This window comes from Mus musculus, chromosome 19 (assembly GCF_000001635.26).
Source record: "Mus musculus strain C57BL/6J chromosome 19, GRCm38.p6 C57BL/6J".
Lineage (NCBI taxonomy): Eukaryota > Metazoa > Chordata > Mammalia > Rodentia > Muridae > Mus > Mus musculus.
The window spans coordinates 22,217,347-22,237,901 of NC_000085.6; the positions used below are offsets into that span (position 1 = coordinate 22,217,347).

Consider the following 20,555-nt stretch of genomic DNA (forward strand, 5'->3'; position numbering starts at 1 on the left):
GATGGAGACTAGAGGATCATTTTTTTTTGTTCTGCAGTCAACGATTGGGATATTAGCTAAGATCATTGATGTGATAATGATCTCTGGAGTTTGTGTGACAAACATGGCTAGGGCCAACATAGGGCAGTTGTTTCTGGACCTTGTCACCTGAACTGTATAGATGATATGACCTTAGACAAGATAATACCAAACTGGATTCTAAATTGAGAATGATGGGTTTTTAAACCCCATACATGTAAGCACTATTTGTAATTAAAAATGAAAGACTTTTACAGGGTAGGGAAAATTAGAGATCAGAATAAAATTTGCAGAATCCTATTTTTAATTGTGCACATTGGAATGCAAGTTTTTCTGGGTACCATTCATACAACAGGAATGAAGCAGTGATAAGCCAACTATGTGAAAATCACAGAGCTGTTTTAAGAAACAGATTCCATAGAGACTATGCCAAATATTCAGGTGTTCGACTTCCAAAGGTAAAACAGGTAGCCCCTGGAGGCAGCCTGCTTCTCCTCTCAGAGGCTCCGTTCTTCAGCATATACCCACTCCTTAGTGAGCGTTAAACATGAGTGTTAAAGGTGTTGTCCAATCAGATCTCAGAGGTTCTAAATGGCAAAGTCTTCTGAGGAAGAATGGACTACCATGAAGAACTCTGAAAGAAAGCCAGAAGAGCACTGCAGGCATTTGCTAGTGCAGAAAATGGAGGCGATGCTTGCTTAGATGCAGACGCTTGAATTCAGAAAGCCATTTTCCCACCATTGCTTGAGACTCTAGAAACACCACCTGTGCGGCTCTCTCAGCAGCCTCTATTCTGAGCATCACGGAGTGTTCTGCTGATTGTACAGCTCCAAGAACGTCTTAAGATCTTGGCTGGAAACAAGAGCACAAGGATAAAATTTTAAAGAGGGAGTACAATAAGAGCTATGGGAGATTAACCATATTAGTTATCACTAGCTGACTAGCTGTTAGGTTCAAAAAAGAAATCATGGAGATGGTGTGCCTATAAGTTAGTTTGTGTTTAGAGTAAATAGAGCACTGACTTATCATGAGTTTTCATGATTGAATGTGTTGAAATTATGTTATGGTACATTAAACTAGATATAATTTAAGATATATTAATTTGAGACACTTTGAAAATTGTTTTGTCAATATTTCAATAACTTCTGGTCAAAAAAATTTTCCCACAAGCAGATGTTTCCAAAGTTAAAAATTACTTTTTTTTTTTTTTGGTTTTTTTGAGACAGGGTTTCTCTGTGTAGCCCTGGCTGTCCTGGAACTCACTCTGTAGACCAGGCTGGCCTCGAACTCAGAAATCTGCCTGCCTCTGCCTCCCGAGTGCTGGGATTAAAGGCATGCGCCACCACTGCCCGGCAATTACTTATTTTTAATGAACATATAATTATTTATACTTATGTGATAGGTGTAAATATTGGATATTTGTATATATTTTATCAGGGTATAATTAAATCAGAGTAACTAACATAGTGACCACATCAGACTTCTGGTATTTCTTGGTGACAAGAACATTTGGAGTTGCCTTTTTTTTTCTTTAAACAACCAAACATGACAAAACAAAATATAATAAAGCAAAACTATCATACTGAAGTTGGACATAGAAACTCAACAGGGGAAAGAATTCCAAGGGCAGACACAAGAATCAGAGAGACTCATTCATTCTCACACTCATGACAACTATAAAATTACTAAGCTGGAAGTGATTATATAAAACCTCAAAAGTACTTGATCCAGATCTGTAGGACCTGTGCTTGCTGCTTCACTCTCTGTGCTTGTTTAGTTGTTTAGTTGTTTGGAGGTCCTTTTTCTCCTGGTGTCCTCCATCCTCTCTGGCCCTTACAATCTTTCTGCCTCCTGCTGTTTGGGGCTCCCTGAGGTCTGACAGGAGCGATTTGATGAAGACATCCCATTTAAACTATTTCTCCACGTAATGTCTGGCTTTTGGTCTTTGCATCTGTTCCCATCTGCTGCTGGAAGAAGCTCCACTAATGACCAAACAAGGTTTCAACTGCAAAAAGCTTCTTGGTTAGGGGTTGGACTCTATGTCCACATTCTATAGCTGTTTCTTCAGCCCTCTAAACCCCAGAACAATAAATAAGAGAGGAAAAAGGGATAGAGAGAAAAGAGGTCCCTGAATAATGGGGGTGACATTATCATTAGACGTTCTGCTGATTGGGGGTGTCGAGTTCCTTGGGGCAAGTTTGATCTTTGCCATTATGATATCTAGTTTCTTCTTGTTCTTTCTTTGTACGTGGCTACTTAACAAACAGTAACCAATAATAACCAACCAACAGTTCATCAACAACCCACCCTGCCTGTCAGGGTCCTAGAGTTCATATAGCCTCTGAAAAGTTGACAGAATTCCAAATATCACACAATCACAAAAACTATCTGCAGCTGCGACAGCACAAGGCAAATCATAGACAGCTGCTGTGGACAATCTGAAAGAGCCCTGTATCCCACACCTGAGATCAAAAGGAAAAACACACTCCCATAATATTTCTGTGATTTTGAAAGGAAGCAAAATTCTAAAATTCTCACTACAGCATCATCTTCTCAGTGCTGAGATTTTTGTTTTGTTTGCATCTGGAAGATGCTCTTTTCTTGGAGTCATCTCTCAGCTCTGGCTTCTACAATCTTTCTATCTACTCTTTTCCATAGATTCCTGAGTCTTGAGGGAAGTGGTTTGATAAAACCCATTTGGTGCTGAGTGATCCAGAGTTTCTTACTCTCTACACATTGTCCAATTGTGGTTCTCTGTGTTATTCCCAATCTACTGCAAGAAGAAACTTCTCTAATGAAGCTTGAGTAATGCTGTGATCGATGGACACAGCAATTATGTCATTAGGAGCCATTTTATTGCTATGCTCGCATAGCAGAATAGTAGTTGTAGGTTTCATCCTTAAGACCGTGATCGAAGTGATTTCAGGTTCTTATCCACTTTAGCCATGTCAGCTGATGCAGTGAACCTTAAATCCAGTCATTGCTTATTCCCATGACCTCTGTACCACTATTGCACCAGTCCCCTTGCAGGCAGGTAGCTGTTGTAGGAGGTCTCAGAGTTTGTAGTTGCTTGATACTAATAATTAAGTATTCCCTCTGTAGTGTGCAGAGAACCTTCAAGCACCATAAATGCTAGTCAGTCAGGTTGAAGCTTATACTTAGGCACCAGATCTTCTTCTCATTGTTCAATGACACATATTACATGTTCAGCAAGAGGGCCTTATCATCAGGTTGTAGTGTATAACCACAAGCCTATGCTGGTTGGGTGTGTGGTGGTGGTAAGGTAGGTGGTAATACCCATCAATAGCACTGAGTGTTTTATTTGATGGCATAAGATGTTTTATTTGGGGCATTGTCTTTCTTAGCATAAACACATAGAAATGAAATAAAACGACATATTTGAGAGACTCCACTTTGGATATTTGCCATGGTCATATAGTTGGTGGTAAGAGATGATCATCTCAGCTTTGGACGTCTCCCTTCTCCTTCTGTTTCATGTGTAAAAGCTTTACTTGGTTCTCTGGCTAGAGCCTGTTTTATATTGTTTCCTAGAACCTTTTTGTGTAGGGTTTGCATCAATGGCATCTTTTCAAAGGCTTGCCCGTGAATTATAGAGCATCTCTGTATAGACCTTCAATCCCATGACTGGAGGAATATGAGATCCAAAGACAAGAACAGCAGGTTTGAGCAAACACATTCCTGTGCAGCTCTTGATTTTGAAGTTTGCATCCAAACCAGTCTGTGAGGTGGGCTTCCTTTAGTTGGTGCTCCAGCAATGGCTGCACTGACGTATATCTGATTTGGCTCTGAGCATACTTCTCTTCAGCAGCTTATCGAGAGACTGTCCTGGCTAGTTTTATGTCAATTTGACACAAGCTCGAGGAATTGGACAGGAGAAAACCTCAATTGAGAAAAATGCCTCCATAAGATGCCCTGTAAGGCATTTTCTTTTATTTTTTAAATTCATTAACTAAAGTCCCTCCCTCCATCCTCCTTACCCTTCACCTCCTTACCCCTCTGCATATCCCTCCACCCTGGCACATCAAGTCATTGCATCTTCTCCCGCTGAGGCCAGAAAAGGTGGCCATGGAGACTGAGTTGTGTATCTGCTACATGTGTGTGGGGCCTCATAACAGCCCATGTATGTTCTTTGGTTAGAGGCTCAGTCTCTGAGAGCTCCCAGGGGTCCAGGTTAGTTGACTCTGTTAGTCTTCTGCATTTTCTTAATTAGTGATCAATGGAGAAGGACCCAGCCCATTAGGGGTGGTGCCATCCCTGGACTGGTGGTTCTGTGTTCTATAAGAGACAGGTTGAACAAGCCAGTAAGCCGCTCCTCACCATGGCCTCTGCATCAGCTCTTGATTTCAGGTTCTGGCCCTGTTTCAGTTCCTGTCCTGACTTTCTTTGATGAATACAAATATGGAAATATAAGCCAAGTAAACCTTTCTTGGGAGATTTTGGGAGGAAAAGGAAGTTGCATTTTGGTCATGGTGTTCGTTGCAGCAATAGAAACCTAACTAGGACAGACTCTAAGTCCATGATTTTGAGATTCATATTGTATGAACACATCCTCATGGTAACTGTGCCTATAACACATGGTAACTGTGCCTTATTAAAAAAAAAATCTACCAATGAGGGCATTATTGACAGAAAAGGCCAAAAGAAACAAAAAAGAAAAAGAAACAAAAGAAAAGAAGAAATTGACAACAGCAAAAACATCTTTAAGAATGATAATGTTTTTAAAATAAAGAAAGCTGATCTTACAGTGACTAATAAACTTCTAGGCTATTTTGCTGAAAGTGAGATTTGAATTTATGCTGATCAAATTTGTTGCAGATAAAGATGACTGCTGTCTCTTGCTCGGCACAGAGGTTCTGTTGGGGAAACACTGCATTCTTTTAAATTACAGCCAAGAATATTACTTCTATATTACCCATTCACTTCTTCACTTTTGCTATTCCCCAAGGCCACAGTTCCATTAAGGCCAGGGACAGAAAAGTCGGGTGAGCAAACCAGCCCATTTCAATAGACAGAAATTTGCTCACAAAGTAGAACATTATCTTCCATATTGCTCTGCAGTTGCTTTGGCAGTCATTGTCCTTTATGGCAGACTTATGGAGAAGCTGTGAGCTGAGCACTTATTTGGATCTAGGATTTCCTGTCTAATTCTTAAGAAGAGAAAAGGAAGGATAAAGATTAAGAGCATCATTTAAATGTGAGCCAGCGGAGCTTACTACAGAATGAGTGGGACTGTGATTTGTGCAGGGAGGACCAGCTAATTTGGATGTGTGACCTGACTGCAGACAGTGTCCTCAGTTCCTGAAAAATGAAGCATCTGCCAGATGCACTGTGATGTTAATTAGATGCTGGACCAGATAGAAGTGGATGGATACAAAATCCAGACAAATGAGAGGGGGCTGAGGAGTCCTCTTTGTATGCGAGGGAGAGGATTGCTGTGGAGGCTCTTTTTTTTTTTTTTTTTAAACAATATCACATGTCTGCTTATTCATGAACACTGATTCCTTGTGAAGTTTACAGATCTCTGTGTTTGAAATATGGGGCGTGTTGAGTATGAAAATGCTCTCTAGAGACTTTTACCACAACGATTTGATGAGAAATAACATGAAGTTGTATTTCTACATACAATGCCTCTTGCCTCTTTAAAAGTAACAGACTTCGCAGGAAGTGGTGATGTTGCAATAAAAATTAAAGCATGCAATGCTCAGAAATGTCAGGGATGTATGCTTCTTCTTTTTTTTTTCAGAAATAACTTTATTCCACTGAGACAATGGCCATGGAGTGATGTGGCTAGCTGCAAACACATGCCTCTAGTCTTACTATTCTGTCCTTCATGGATCTCTCCAGTCATTACTGCATTTCTAAGATATTCTCTGAGATCATTTCCTGTATTCACATACTCTAATTGTGTATGTCCCACCTTTTTCTCACCTCTCTGGGGCTCAGGGCTGTGATCCAAAAAGTAGTAAGAAAGCTTTAGAATCATATCTACATCTACATCTACATCTACATCTACATCTACATCTACATCTACATCTACATCTACATCTACATCATCTACATCTACATCTACAGCTACAGCTACAGCTACAGCTACATATGCTAAGACAAGAGTATGAGTCTCTTTTTTGTGTGCTACTAAGCCATGGCTACATTGTTCAGAAGAATAACCGTCAGTATTGACTGAGAATGTGCCCTATGCCAAAGACTAAACCAAGGGTTCACAAAGATCACCCAGTTTAATTTGTATAGCAACCTATTACAAGTATTGCCCATATTTTATGGTTGTGAACCTACGTTCTAGCCAAGTGAAGTATCATGTCCATAGAGGTGAGAAAGAGCTGTGATCTGAACTCTAACTTATCCTCTTGCCCATTTCTCTGCTTCCCCATCTGAGATAACAGTTTAGACTACAGGCTATGTAGTCTGTACAGCTGCTTCCAGAAGCTTGAAGGTTAGCTCAGTCTCTGCTTACCTTGATTTTATCACTTGCTGTTGCCTGAAATGCCACATACAGGGACATTCTTTGAGTGAGAACACAGCGAGGGCTAATGAGTCATCAGCTGCCAATCAGCTGCCAACTGGATTTCCCGGGTGGGCTCAGGGTTTCATAAGTGTGACAGGCCATTTAATATGGATGATAATGAAAGTTTTAGTTCTCCCTTAAAACATTTTATGCTTTTAAGGCATGCTTTTTGTTTTCCTGTTTTTTAGATTATTTTTGGAATAAAAGAGTTATATAGCCCCATAGAAAAACCAGTCTATGCTTTACAAATATAAATGTGTCTATCAGTGACTTCTAATGGCAAAGCTTTGGTCCAGCTCACACTATGTAATTGTGTTCATTGTAGAATGTTAGAGACCCCAGCCAGAGGGAGGGATATTTTAGAGGATCTCCTATGTGCAACTAGTTGCTTTTGCTTGCACATATGCATAATTTGCGGTGGGGGAGGGGGTGGGGGGGAAGGGCGGGCGGGGAGTTGAGGCAATATTCACTTGGCCCCAATAGACTATCTTAGAAGAAGGTCACATCAGTTCCCTGGGGCTACCATGGCAAATGGCCACAAACTAGGAAACACAAAGCAACAGAAATAGTCATTTCACGGATGGTGGCTGTACATATGACATCTAGGTGTTGGTAGGTTAAAGTCTTTGGATGTCTGAGTGAACATTTGTTCCTACTTTCATCCCCATTTCAGGTATTTTATGATAACCTGTAGCCGTCTTTTTCTTATGGAAATGTCATTCCAATGTCTGCCTTTGTCTATAATGCTGTTCTTTGTGGCGGCCAGTGTCCATATTTGCCACATTTTTTTTTAAAGGAAATTAATGTGTGGCTTCATTGGCATTGTTTTGGTTTATGTCACCTTATTTTTACCATTTTTCCCCCGAGGTATAATCTCTCTTTGTTAGGCCTGGCTGCCTTGGAACTTATAACTGTCTTCCTTTGTAAGCCTCCCAAGTGCTGTGATTACAGGAGTTAGCCACAATAGCTGCCTATCATTCTTTTAAGAGTTGCAGCGATCCTTTATTGGCAGTTGGTCATATTGCTTTGGGAAACAAAATTCAACCAACAGCAGAGCCACTGAAGTGAAGCTGGGCTAAAAGGAAAAGACACAGAGGGAGATGCCAGTGAGTTCTACATTCTTTTTGAATTGTAAAAAGTGTCACATTCCTTTTTTGAACTTTTCTTAGAGGATAAGAAAAGTTAGATCTCGGTAAACAAAGACATGGGAAAGATAAGGGCTATAAATTACTTAGTTTGGCTTGCTAATGATATTTAAATAACATAGGTGCTATTTGGAAAAAGCTATAAGGATTTTGATGATCTCAATGCTTTGGGGAATCTACTTCTTTCTATGACCTGTGGCAATATTAGGGTGGGAGATTGTACCCACAGGAGCCAGCATAGCAACCGAGCTAACCTAACTAGAACGTTTTTGCATGGTTTACAAGTGTCCTCCTAGTACTGATTGTGCCAGGGATTCTCAGACGTGACTACGGTGAGATACCTTGAGGCCAGGGTTGGCTCAATATTTATATATTATAGAGCACTGGGAATATCATTGCTGTGATCATAAAAAAGGGGTAAATTTAAAATTAGCAAGCTATATTTTTAGTTAATCTTCTATATTATTTGAAATAAAATTGCTGTCAAAAATTCTTCTGTTTTGGTGGGTGGTGTAGAGATGCCTCAGCCTTTAAGAGGGCTTACTGCTCTTACAGAATCCTTACATCAAAATGGCAAAACATTAGACAAATGTATGTGGCTGAGTGTTTGGGAGAGCCAGGGACATTGTTGATGGGACCTTACATGTGCCACCATCTCAAATATCAGCTAAAAGTGAAAAGATTTTCCACATGTGAAGAGGCTGAAGCACATGGAAATAAAAGGACAGTTATAGACAAGGCACAGCACGAACAGTGGAGATCTCAGAGAACCCAGAAGATCCCTGATATAAGAGACAATAGGATTCAGGGAAACTGGGACAGGGATTGGACAGAAGGCCAAGCTTTGTCATTAACATTAGCTATTCATCTTTAAAATTAAACATGTCCTCTCATCTTTGTTTTAGAATTCGTCAAGTGTTTAGAAACAAATATCTTAGAACTGGGTACAGGGCATCATAACAAAAGCAACACATATTTTTGTGGTATAATAATAATCAAATTGATGTGTTCATTCATTGAGCTAACAGTTACTGTGCACGTTGTCAGTGTCACACAATCACAGACATTAAAGATTTCACTGAGCAAGAGAAGCCTGAGTCCTGTCTTCTCTGTGTGTTCTATGCAGTCGAGGGACTACAGAGTTAAGAGGCACTGTAAACCATATAAGAAATGGATGAAACGAGAAAATATCATCCTGAGTGAGCCAACCCAGTCACAAAAGAACACACATGGTATGTACTCAGTGATAAGTGAATATTAGCCAAAAGCTCAGAATATCCTAGATACAATTCACAGACCACATAAAGCTCAACAAGAACGAAGAACAAAGTGTGGATGAATACTTCCATCCTTCTAAAGGGAAACAAAGTACACATATGAGAAAATATGGAGGCAAACTGTGGAGCAGAGACTGAAGGAAAGGCCATCCAGAGACTGCCCCACCTGGTGATCCATCCCATATACAGTTACCAAACCCAGACACTATTGTGGATGCCAAAAACTGCTTACTGACAGGAGCCTGATATAGCTGTCTTGTGGGAGGCTCTGCCAGAGCCTGACAAATACAGAGGCAGATGCTCAAAGCCAACCATTGGACTGAGCACAGGTTCCCCAATGGAGGAGGTAGAGAAAGGACTGAAGGAGCTGAAGGGGTTTGTAGCCCCATAGGAGGAACAACAATATCAACCAACCAGATTCCTCAGAGCTCCCAGGGAATAGACCACCAATTGAAGAGCACCCTCATAGAAGCAGGGGGAGGGGGGATAGGATAGGATAGGGGGTTTCTGGAGGGGAAACAGGGAAAGGACATAACATTTGAAATGTAAATAAAGAAAGTATACAATAAAAGAAAAGAAAAAAAAAAGAAGTGCAGTGGTGGTCAAGGATAGATTGCCAGCAGACAAAAGTAGGGAGCATTAAGATGTAATCCAGAAAGTGAAGAGACAAGGTGAAGAAGAAGGAGGCTGTTGAGTAGAGAAATTGGTGAGAGCATAAGACCAGACCTTTTACTATGGGTCAAAGTTCATCTGACTGATTAAGCAGTGGTTGAGATTCTGATTTTTACTTGTGGGGTAGAGGCCTGAATATTATTATTATTAGCAAATTAGAGAGATGACAGACTTGTGAACCCTGAGTTTTGACTGGCTTTCACCCTTGGAGACACACCGGGAGACAAGTGATTCTAAGGACTAATAAACTGGAAGTTCTTGGTAATGTTAGGAGGGAGCTAGGGAAAAAAACGTGGTTAGATCTAGAAAAGGATGACAGTCAAGCGCGCTTCTGATGCCGTGTGCATTTGGGCATAGATATTGATAGAGGCTAGTTATTCTGGAAGCAGTCTGGAAGCTACAGGTTAGCCAGGGTTTATGTGTTTGGAGATGCTAAAGTGCTCCGATGAGGGTCTGGTGCCTTGCTGAAAAGAGAATGTATTTTGAAGGAGAATATATTTTGAGGTGATACTTGATGCTCAGTGGGCTCTGATAGTCAATCAACCAGGGGTAGTAATCCTCACTTATATGTATGTCTTCTTTCACACATGCACCAGGAATGTCCTAGCAGCCCAGCATCAGCATGCCATCTCTAAGGTACTTCACATCAACTGCATAGGTCCAAGGCAGGGGTAACATCACAGCTTTTTAAAGTCAGAGAATAACCCTACAAGGAATAGAAGGAGAGAGCCACCATTTTCACTTGTCTCAGTGATAGCTCTATACCAGTGTTTCTTCACCTTCCTGGTGCCGTGTCCCATTAATACAGCACCTCATGTTGTATTGACCACCAGCCATAAATTTATTTTTATTGCTACTTCATAAACTGTAATTTTGCTACTTTTATGAACTGTAATGTAAATATCTGATATGCAGGATATCTGATATACAACACCCATGAAAGGGTCATTCTACCTCCACAGGGGTCATGACCCACTGTCTTAGGATTGTACTGCAATGACCAAGGCAATTCTTATAAGGACAACATTTAATTAGGGCTGGATAACAGGTTCAGAGGTTCAGTCCATTATCATCAAGGTGGGAGCATGGCAGCATCCAGGCAGGCATGGTACAGGCAGAGCTGAGAGTTCTACATCTTCATCTGAAGGCTGCTATTGGAAGACTGACTTCCAGGAAGCTAGGAGGAGGGTTTCAAAGCCTACTCGCACAGTGACACACCTACTCCAACAAGGCTACACCTTCTAATAGTGCCACTCCTAAATAGTGCATATACCAATTATAACACCCTCCTAAATTTACTCATACGAGTTCTGTTTCAACATGAGAACTGACAACCTGAACTATAAGCTCTCTTTTAAATGGAGAACATGTTGCTTCTTGGAATAACTCTATCGTAATCCTGTGTGCACTAACTCTACTGAGTTCTATTAAATACTCAGTGTATTTAACCAGATACATTGGTTGCTGTCTACAAGAAAAAAATGTCTTCACACTAGCTTTTTTTAAGCAGGTCCTCCTTTAAAAGGATAGCTTTTTATAAGGAAAGGATATGCAATCACATCATGTCTTGGCCTTTTCAGTCATGAATTCTGAATTAAAACAAGTCCTTTGTTTTCTGTAGTTCCTGACTTCCAGGATGCTTAGAGATACCTTCATTGTGAGCATGGAGATCATCATCGTTGTAGCTTCATCACCAGAGTAAATATCCATTCCCCATATAGCTTCCAGCTACCACTGATGTTTTGAATGTCCTTTAGTAGAAGGCATCTTTCCTTCTGACCACAGATAATGCTTATTAAATTTGGAATGGTGTCGTAAAGCTTGTAAATTATCTGAAGTTAGATGATAGAGTTGCTTAGTTCATGGAAGGAAGATGACAAAAATCCAAAATGTACCAAATTAATTAAATTCAAAAGAATAGAATTTAGAAATTAGTGCAAACAACACTGGACAAGGTCAGCTTGATGGGCTTTCATGGGTGGAATTGTGCAGACCGTGGATTTCATTTGTGCTGTGCAGTTAAGACAGTTAACTCAAGGCCACATTGAAAGCCATTGACATGAGGTGAACTCCACTAGTTGTTCAGTAGTAGTGAACTGGGTAGCAGGTCAGATGATAGAGTTTTTTAGATCTCTAGTATCAGTAGTGCCACTGGGCCATGGATGGATTGAGGACAGCCTGACCTTAGTCCTGAAAGGCTTGGAATTGGTGCCACAGAAGAACTTTTGGAAGAGTAATTTCTTTATCAGTACCCACAATCCTGGTACCAAAAATGGCCTGGAATGCATTGAACAGAATTGACATGTTGTAAATTGTGAGTTGCCATATATTGTATCAGCAATTTTCTGACTCATTTGTAGATATGTTTCATGACAATTTTTCCTTATGGGACAAATCATATGTAGACAGTTAAAAATATGCCATCTGTTGGTGGGAGTAGACCATCCTAGTGTTGGTAGATGCAAATCCCTTGAGTTTATGCAATTTGATTTTGAAGTCCACTTGGGCTGTGATGAAGACGCTCATATCCATGCTGTTACTTCCCTATGTCCTGTCAGAGACAAACACAGGAGCAGAAATATACAGCGTTTCCTCTTGGGGAATCCAGGGGATCCTGGTTACCCAGCAATGTAGGAACTGTCAGAGGGAGAGACACCATTGTACAGGCTCCCTACAAACACTCCTACACTTATCCAAAGAAAAGACACTTAAGTGCCTGGTTGTAATCATATGTTTAAATGAACCTATGAAAAAAACTAATTTTTAATGTATGTTAATATTCGTTTGTTTGGGGGCAAATTCACAAAGTCAAAATGTGCTATGTAAAGTTAGTCTCTGCTAAAGGAAAGTTTTGTTTAGTAAATGTGAGGCTGACACCACCATCGTGTAATTTTTCTCCTGATTTTTCTGGATCATAAATTGTTGATTCTTAGTTGCTCAGGATTGGTGAAGCCTCTAAAAATGTGTATCGGTGTTGTATTTTGGGGGCAGACATTCCATCTCTGTCTGGTACAGAACCTCTACATCTGTTGAGCCTTTGGAGGAACTCAAGGCTTTAACAATTGAAGGCAGAGGTTTATAATCTTCCTCAGTTGAAATACTGTTGTGAGATTGGATCCTTGAACATTAGGAAGGTAATTTTAGAGCCGTCTCAACCCTGGAGGGTGATGTCTTTCTGGATTTGCATGGAACTCTCTTTCTAATTTGAAGGATTATTGGAACAGGACGCTAAGAAATGCTGTATTTTTCAGAAGTGTGTAATATTAAGTTCCCAGAAGGTGAGATTTCAGTGTTGAATATGTTAACTGTTTTTTGATTTCTTTGGCTGGCTTAACTATTCTCCACTTTACCTAGTGGCCATTCTGAAAATAGGATACCCTGATCATCCTGTCAAAAATCATAATAGTTTTCAGAAATGGCAGCTATCAAACAGCGGGTCTGAGTGGCTATCTGAACTGTAGAATTTTCAACATAGTGTCCCTATATACATGAGAAAGACAATGGTTTCTTTAAGGATTTATAGACTGAAATGAATTACACCTGGAAGAAATTACTTAGGTCAACAACAACAGCTAGCTATAATGTAGGAAAACAACATAATGTTGCTCATTTAAAATACTACATTAGAAAAAAACATTAACATGAAAGGTATTTCTTTTTCTAGCAGACAGCGGAGCTGTTAGTAGGATGTGGCAATGACATAACTACCCTACATAATATTTTCTATGACATATCCGAATAATCTGTAATATTTGTTGGCATTGATATCAGTGTTCATTAAAATGTGCACATATAAATTTTAAACCCTTACTATCAGAGCAAAATTTTAAAGGTAATTTATCTTTTATGGGATAAATATTTTAAATTATCTTAAATCTTCTTAAACTATTCATTTCCTTCAGTAATCATAGCCAGCAACTGCTTTCTTTGGGTTTATTTCTCTATATCACTTGGTCCTTTTCTAGAAAAAGAAACTGTGCCCTGAAGGTTCCAGGGGTCATTTATTCAGACCATTTCCAAAGGGCAACAGAGCATGCCTTGGGAAACAGGTATGCGTTTGCTCTATTCAAGAAATCTCATTTGCCTTTTCAATTTCCAGAGAAATGAGCAATTATAACATGATCTTTAAGCATTACCTATTAAAAAAAATCTAACATTTTATTTTATTTTCATCAGATAGTTTTCTTCTCAATATCAAGTTGTGGTTATAGATTAGACTTTTTGTTGTTGTTGTTGTTGTTGTTGTTGTTGTTGTTGTTGAGTGGGTAAAATTTTAAGTTGTTGATTTAAAATATATTTTAGGATTTAAGACTATTTAAGTACAGTATACCTATAAAACAGTTCTCTCCATACATGAAATAGTGCATTTCGGCAAAGGTAAGTCAAGTAAGAGAGAGAGAGAGAGAAAGAGAGAGAGAGAGTCCGAAGATCTTCGTATTTAGGCAGAAATCACACACAAAGCAATAATGCAGATGCTTATAGGACATTAATGATCAAAGTATATTATAGAAATATGTGATTTGTCCCTCCATTAGGCATGTCTGCCTTTGTCACACTTAATCCTCTTAGAATATACACATGAGTGGCCAGGCAACTTACTGTCCAAAGATGACTGCCTTTCTGTGGCTGACATGGTAAAGAGGGTGTAGGAGCACATCAGTACTGTCTGCTGAGAAGCGGTGTGTGTGCTCATTGGACGACTATAATCCTCCAAGCCCCACCCACACTTTTATAGATTTACTAAGTACTCAGCACCATTGTTTCTCACTTCGGAGTTCTTTTATTTTTCCATGGACTGCACCATTTCTGAAAGTAGAGTAATATCAGCTTGATGTAATATACTATTCTATTTCCTGGCTTCAAAATCATCTATTTAATATGTCTTGCTTTGATAGAGTTCACCCGTGGTTTGGCCACATGTCCATTCCAAGTGATGGAAAAAAAAATCTTTTTTTTTAATATTATTTTTTATTAGATATTTTCTTTATTTACATTTCAAATGCTATCCTGAAAGTTCCCTATCCCCCCCCCCCCGCCCAAATCTTATATTCTCACCGTTCATACCCAGAGTTTTAGTCCATATCTTTACAGAAGCCCATCAGAACCATCAGTCCTCTAAAGCAGAAAGACATCCCCATGCCTCTCTCATCCTTTCTGCACATCACTCCGTGTGTGTGTGTGTGTGTGTGTGTGTGTGTGTGTGTGTGTGTGCCCGTGCGTGTGTGCACTCTTGTGCCTATGTGGGTATGCCTCTTTGGTCCCATCTGTTCACTGCTGGAGGCCACCTTTTTATGTTGCATTTAAAATCCAGGGCAGAGATGCCTGGGTCCTCTCATTGTCAAGTTTAGATCTTCTACTATTATTTGTCTTTAAAAAAAAAATTATTAGGTATTTTCATCATTTACATTTCCAATGCTATCCCAAAAGTCCCTCATACCCTCCCCCCACCCCACTCCCCTACCCACCCACTCCCACTTCTTGGCCCTGGCATTACCTGTATTATGTGTTTTGAAGCCACTCTTTTTATCTCAGTCTTCTCCGATTTCATTGGCTCAGTGCTATCACTTCTTACCTTTTCAGAAAGCAAGTGTTCTTTGTTCTCTCTCTCTCTCTCTCTCTCTCTCTCTCTCTGTCCTCTTCCCTCCCTCCCTCCTCCCTCTCTCTCTCTCTTTCTTTCTTTCTGTCTGTCTGTCTGTCTGTCTGTCTGTTTCCTTACTTTCTCTTCATTTCTTATAAAAGTAACTTTTATTTACCTACTAATTGTTTTTTTTCCAGGGTTTGCTACCTCCATCTGTTAACCAGCCCTAGTCCTGAAAGCTTCTAGCTTCCATACAATCTAATCTAGGCCTAGAATATTTTTAGCCTGTGATACTTGCTGCTGAATAAGCTCACCCTTTCTAGTTTTTCTGAATTCTGGTTGGCTGGTGCAACTCAGCTGTTGGGGCTCAAACCCCTCTCCAAGCTGAAAGAGTCAATCTAGCTTCTCTCAGTTTCCCAATTGCTCTGGTTGTTCTCACACTAACTTTGGCAATCCGTTCTAACCTTCTGGCTCCTCGTGCTCTGGCTCATTCTGTCTTCACCTGTATCTAGCTTGTTCCCTCTCTGCAACCTGTCCCTGTAAAACTGTCTTGGTAAAGCTACTTCCTCTCCTTTTTCTCTCTGCCTGAACTGCTTTGTTAAGTAGCTCCCCTTTCCTCTCTCTTCTCCTGAGAGTTGGGCATATCCTATTCTGGCAAATCTTTATCTCATTCATCACTTTGTCTGCCACTCAATTAGACATCACTTTCAAACATAGTTGCTTCCTTCTATAAACTAACTTTACCTTGGTTGTTTGGTATTAAAGGTGTGTACTAAGTCCAGCCAGAGGGACTAAAGGTGTGTGCTAAGCATTGAGCCACACCACAACTAGAAATAGATATTTTTCAGGAAATAACACAATCCTGGGGTTCATAATGTGATCAAATATCCTTCAATAGTCTTTCATCCATCCATCCATCCATCCATCCATCCATCCATCCATCCTTTCTTTCTTTCTCTTTCTTCCTCCTTCTCTTTCTTCCACTGTCATCCTCCTTCTTCCTGGTTGGTTGCTGCCATAGTTTGTGTGACACTACTGCACCCATCGAGTTCTCACACTATGATGGTCATTGATGTGCTTCATGAAGACACTTCTTAGTATGTTTTACCTAGTAATATGTTTTTTAGTCTTTAACAACCAATATTAGCATTGAATTATTTGAAGAGTTTGAGCTTCTTGTTTATACATAGTGTTGGATTTACTGTGAAGCTAGTAGAGATTAATTAGCTCTCATGTCAAACCTTATATTTGTCCATTCTATTTACATTCTTAAAATATACTCCTGAATATGTGGGGAAACCAAACCGTTATTAAGCACTTGTTTAGTTATTGCTGAAGGCTTATAGATCAGGAGATACACAGATACAAAATGTTATCTATCTATAGGTCTATACATCTATCTAAAATAAAATTGGACCTAATAGGAAGACCCAAAATTGTACTGTTTTGGTTTCTTAACTTTTACGGCTCTTTAAGAATTTCACACCATGCATCCCAATCCCACTCATGTCCCCGTCCCTTCCTCCTCACCCTCTATCCTTGCAACCTCCCCACCAACAGAGAAAAAATCTCATTGTTGAAGCTATAATGTGTCACAGTGTGTCCCACAGTATATGGTTGTTCAAACTACTTTGCTTGAAAATATTCATTGTAATGACTTCTTGGTCTGGTACAAGGTCTCTGACTTCTCCTACTCTCTTGATCCTGGAACCTCACTGAGACTCCTCTCAGACATCCTGTTGTTACCCTTTATCATGAAGATCCTGTAGCTTTGCATCTGTAGGATCAGCCCCTTTATGCATTCTAGCAATTCATAGATGTTGGGTTGGCCAGTTCAAAGCCCTGGATCTGGCTGTGAGAGGTCTGAGCTGGTCAGAATGTCAGAAAGGTCAGAATGTCAGAATGCTGGCTCCCTTGCTCTACAGCCCTCAGGGCTAGCTCACCAGCAATCCCTGCAATCAGGGCCAACTCTATCCTGCTGTCCAGGTGAAGTGCAGCACTTGTTCTCCCTATTGTTGCAGCTGGTGAGGAACATGGCCAGTTCTTCCATTCTCATGACCCTAGAGCCAGCTTTCTTGCTTGCCATAGATGTCAAGGGACAAGTGGGGGGGGGGTAGATAAAGGCATCTCTCCCTTGTTCAAATCACTTCCCAGCAGACAAAAGGCAGGGCTGGCCTACCCATACTCACACCCTCAGCGATGGCTCCGATGGCTCACTTGTGCCCCAGTCCACCAGGCTCAGCTCTACTGTGCTATTCAGGAGAGGTTCAAGGCCTGCTCCCTGGAGTGTTGCAGCTGGCGAGGAGCAGGGAGCAGCTCTCCTGTCATCATGACCACAGGGCCAGGTCTCCTGCCTTCCACAGGTGCTGATGAAAAGGGTGAGGGGAAAAGAGGGCCAGATCTCCCATGCTTCTCCCCTCAGGAGTAACATGTGAGAGCTTGCTCTCCAAGTACTACAGCTGGCTAGTGGGGGAGTCAGCTTCTCCAGCTCTCATGCCTGCAGGCCCAGTTCTCTCACGATGCCCAGGTGAGAGGTAGGGTAAGTTCTCCACAGCCCTTTGGTGGTAAAAGACTCCTGCTGCTGCAGGGCCATGGATCCAGACCTGGACCCTGATGGCAGCTTAGGCCAAGACCCCACCATGGTCCCAGGTGGCATCACCAGCTACTCACATCAGGCAGTTCCTCACTACCCACGGGTCTCAACTTCTGCCTCTCTTCATAGTGCACATATTCTATGTCCTGCTTGTACATTATGTCCCTAGGAAGGGTCATCTCAGCCATGATCTGCCCCTCCCATTGAGCCTGCATGTCACCCAACTGGTGGTCATCTCAGGCCACCTCCCTGTCTGAGCCCCCTGGAACCAGACTGGTCATCAGCTCCAGCTTGGTGTTTTGTTTTGTTTTGTTTTGTTTTGTTTTGTTTTGTTTTGTTTTTCAGGGACTATTAGGCTACTAATCATTCAGGTGTTCGTAGGTCAGAACATTGAGGGGACAGAGCCCCTCTCCTTTCTGCCACCTACAGACTCATATGTGGCACTGAGCGGTTTTGTTTTCTTAAATGCACATTTAATTACATGCACAGTAATTAAATGAACAGATTTTAATTATGCCACTTGGTATTTGGGAGGTTCACTCTTGCTTTATGTGATAAGAGCTTATTCCTTGTAAGTGGTAAATAGTACTGTTTTTTTTTCCCATTTTTTATTAGGTATTTAGCTCATTTACATTTCCAATGCTATACCAAAAGTCCCCCATACCCACGCACCCCCACTCCCCTACCCACCCACTCCCCCTTTTTGGCCCTGGCGTTCCCCTGTACTGGGGCATATAAAGTTTGCGTGTCCAATGGGCCTCTCTTTCCAGTGATGGCCGACTAGGCCATCTTTTGATACATATGCAGCTAGAGTCAAGAGCTCCGGGGTACTGGTTAGTTCATAATGTTGTTCCACCTATAGGGTTGCAGATCCCTTTAGCTCCTTGGGTACTTTCTCTAGCTCCTCCATTGGGAGCCCTGTGATCCATCCATTAGCTGACTGTGAGCATCCACTTCTGTGTTTGCTAGGCCCCGGCATAGTCTCACAAGAGACAGCTACATCTGGGTCCTTTCGATAAAATCTTGCTAGTGTATGCAATGGTGTCAGCGTTTGGATGCTGATTATGGGGTGGATCCCTGGATATGGCAGTCTCTACATGGTCCATCCTTTCATCTCAGCTCCAAACTTTGTCTCTGTAACTCCTTCCATGGGTGTTTTGTTCCCACTTCTAAGGAGGGGCATAGTGTCCACACTTCAGTCTTCATTTTTCTTGAGTTTCATGTGTTTAGGAAATTGTATCTTATATCTTGGGTATCCTAGGTTTTGGGCTAATATCCACTTATCAGTGAGTACATATTGTGTGAGTTCCTTTTTGAATGTGTTACCTCACTCAGGATGATGCCCTCCAGGTCCATCCATTTGCCTAGGAATTTCATAAATTCATTCTTTTTAATAGCTGAGTAGTACTCCATTGTGTAGATGTACCACATTTTCTGTATCCATTCCTCTGTTGAAGGGCCCAACTGGTAAGAAGGACACATGCTCCACTATGTTCATAGCAGCCTTATTTATAATAGCCAGAAGCTGGAAAGAACCCAGATGCCTCTCAACAGAGGAGTAAATAGTACTGTTATGTATGAATATATGAATGTGATCTGTTGATACATCTAGTGGTAGACATTATTTCCATGTTCAAGGTTCTTTTTGTCTAACTCTTTAAAATGATATATATTTCACATTTTTTGGAAAATACACTTAATAGTGCAATTACTATCTTTAAATTTCTTATTACATTTTATTCATCTCTCTCTTCTGTGTGTGTGTGTGTGTGTGTGTGTTTGTGTGTGTGTGTGTGTGTGTGTATTAGGACAACCTGTAGGTGTGGATTCTTTACTACCATATGGCTTCCTACCATATGGGCTTGGGGGATCAAATTCAGGTCACTATGCTTGGTGGCAAGTACCTTTTCCCACTGAGCAATTTTGGGTTTCTAAGTCTTTTAATAAACATTTTAAGAAAACTGTGCTAAGTATATAACACTCTAGTTTCTTCACACTCTTGCCAACTCTCTTCAGCTTGCATTCCTGGAAGTACATGATGTAACTGGAATTTTAATTTTCTATTCCCTGGTGATTAATAAACTTAAGCATATTTTGCGTTGCTATTAAAAATTCACATTTCTCTTGTGTTTTGTCTACTCAATTCTTTTGCCATTTTAAAACTTGAATATATATGTGTGTGTGTGTGTGTGTGTGTGTGTGTGTGTGTGTGTGTGTATTCTGGTTAAATCCATTTGTTAAACATATTTATTGTGAATATTTGCTTCCCATTCTGCATTTACTCTTCCAATAAATACACAAATTCAATAAAGTATCGTTTTAAATTTCAAGTTAGTGTGTTTTGAATCCAGTTGAAAAGTCTGGCGGTTCACTGATGTGGTACTACAGTTTTCTTCTGAAGGTTTTAGAGCACAACTTTCATATTTCTCCAATATTATAGACACTGATTTCAAATCTTGTAATTTTTTGGCACCTTGTAAAAAATATAAGGCCAATCAACTATCCTATTTTCACCATGTTTTCCCTGCTAGATTTAATATTTATTGACATTTCTTATACCATGGATAGTTTAAACGTGCAATTCCTTTTATAATTGTTTCTATTTTTCTCTTAACCCAGCTAGCTCCTAAATAATTGAGAGTGGAGAATTTCATTTATTTAACAAGCTTTAAGGGCACAACAACTGAGCCATATTACACTATTTAATCTTCTAAAATTGTCTACCTCC

The 20,555-nt window shown here is 40.5% G+C and overlaps 1 protein-coding gene and 1 pseudogene across 20 annotated transcripts in view; one reads left to right on the forward strand and one right to left on the reverse strand.

The window, feature by feature from the left end:
• The window catches only part of Trpm3 (transient receptor potential cation channel, subfamily M, member 3), an 857,614-nt gene that overhangs the window by 79,550 nt on the left and 757,509 nt on the right, over nt 1–20,555 (forward strand). The gene's annotated exons all lie outside the window — the stretch shown is intronic.
• On the reverse strand, nt 18,175–18,272 carry Gm22506 (annotated as a pseudogene).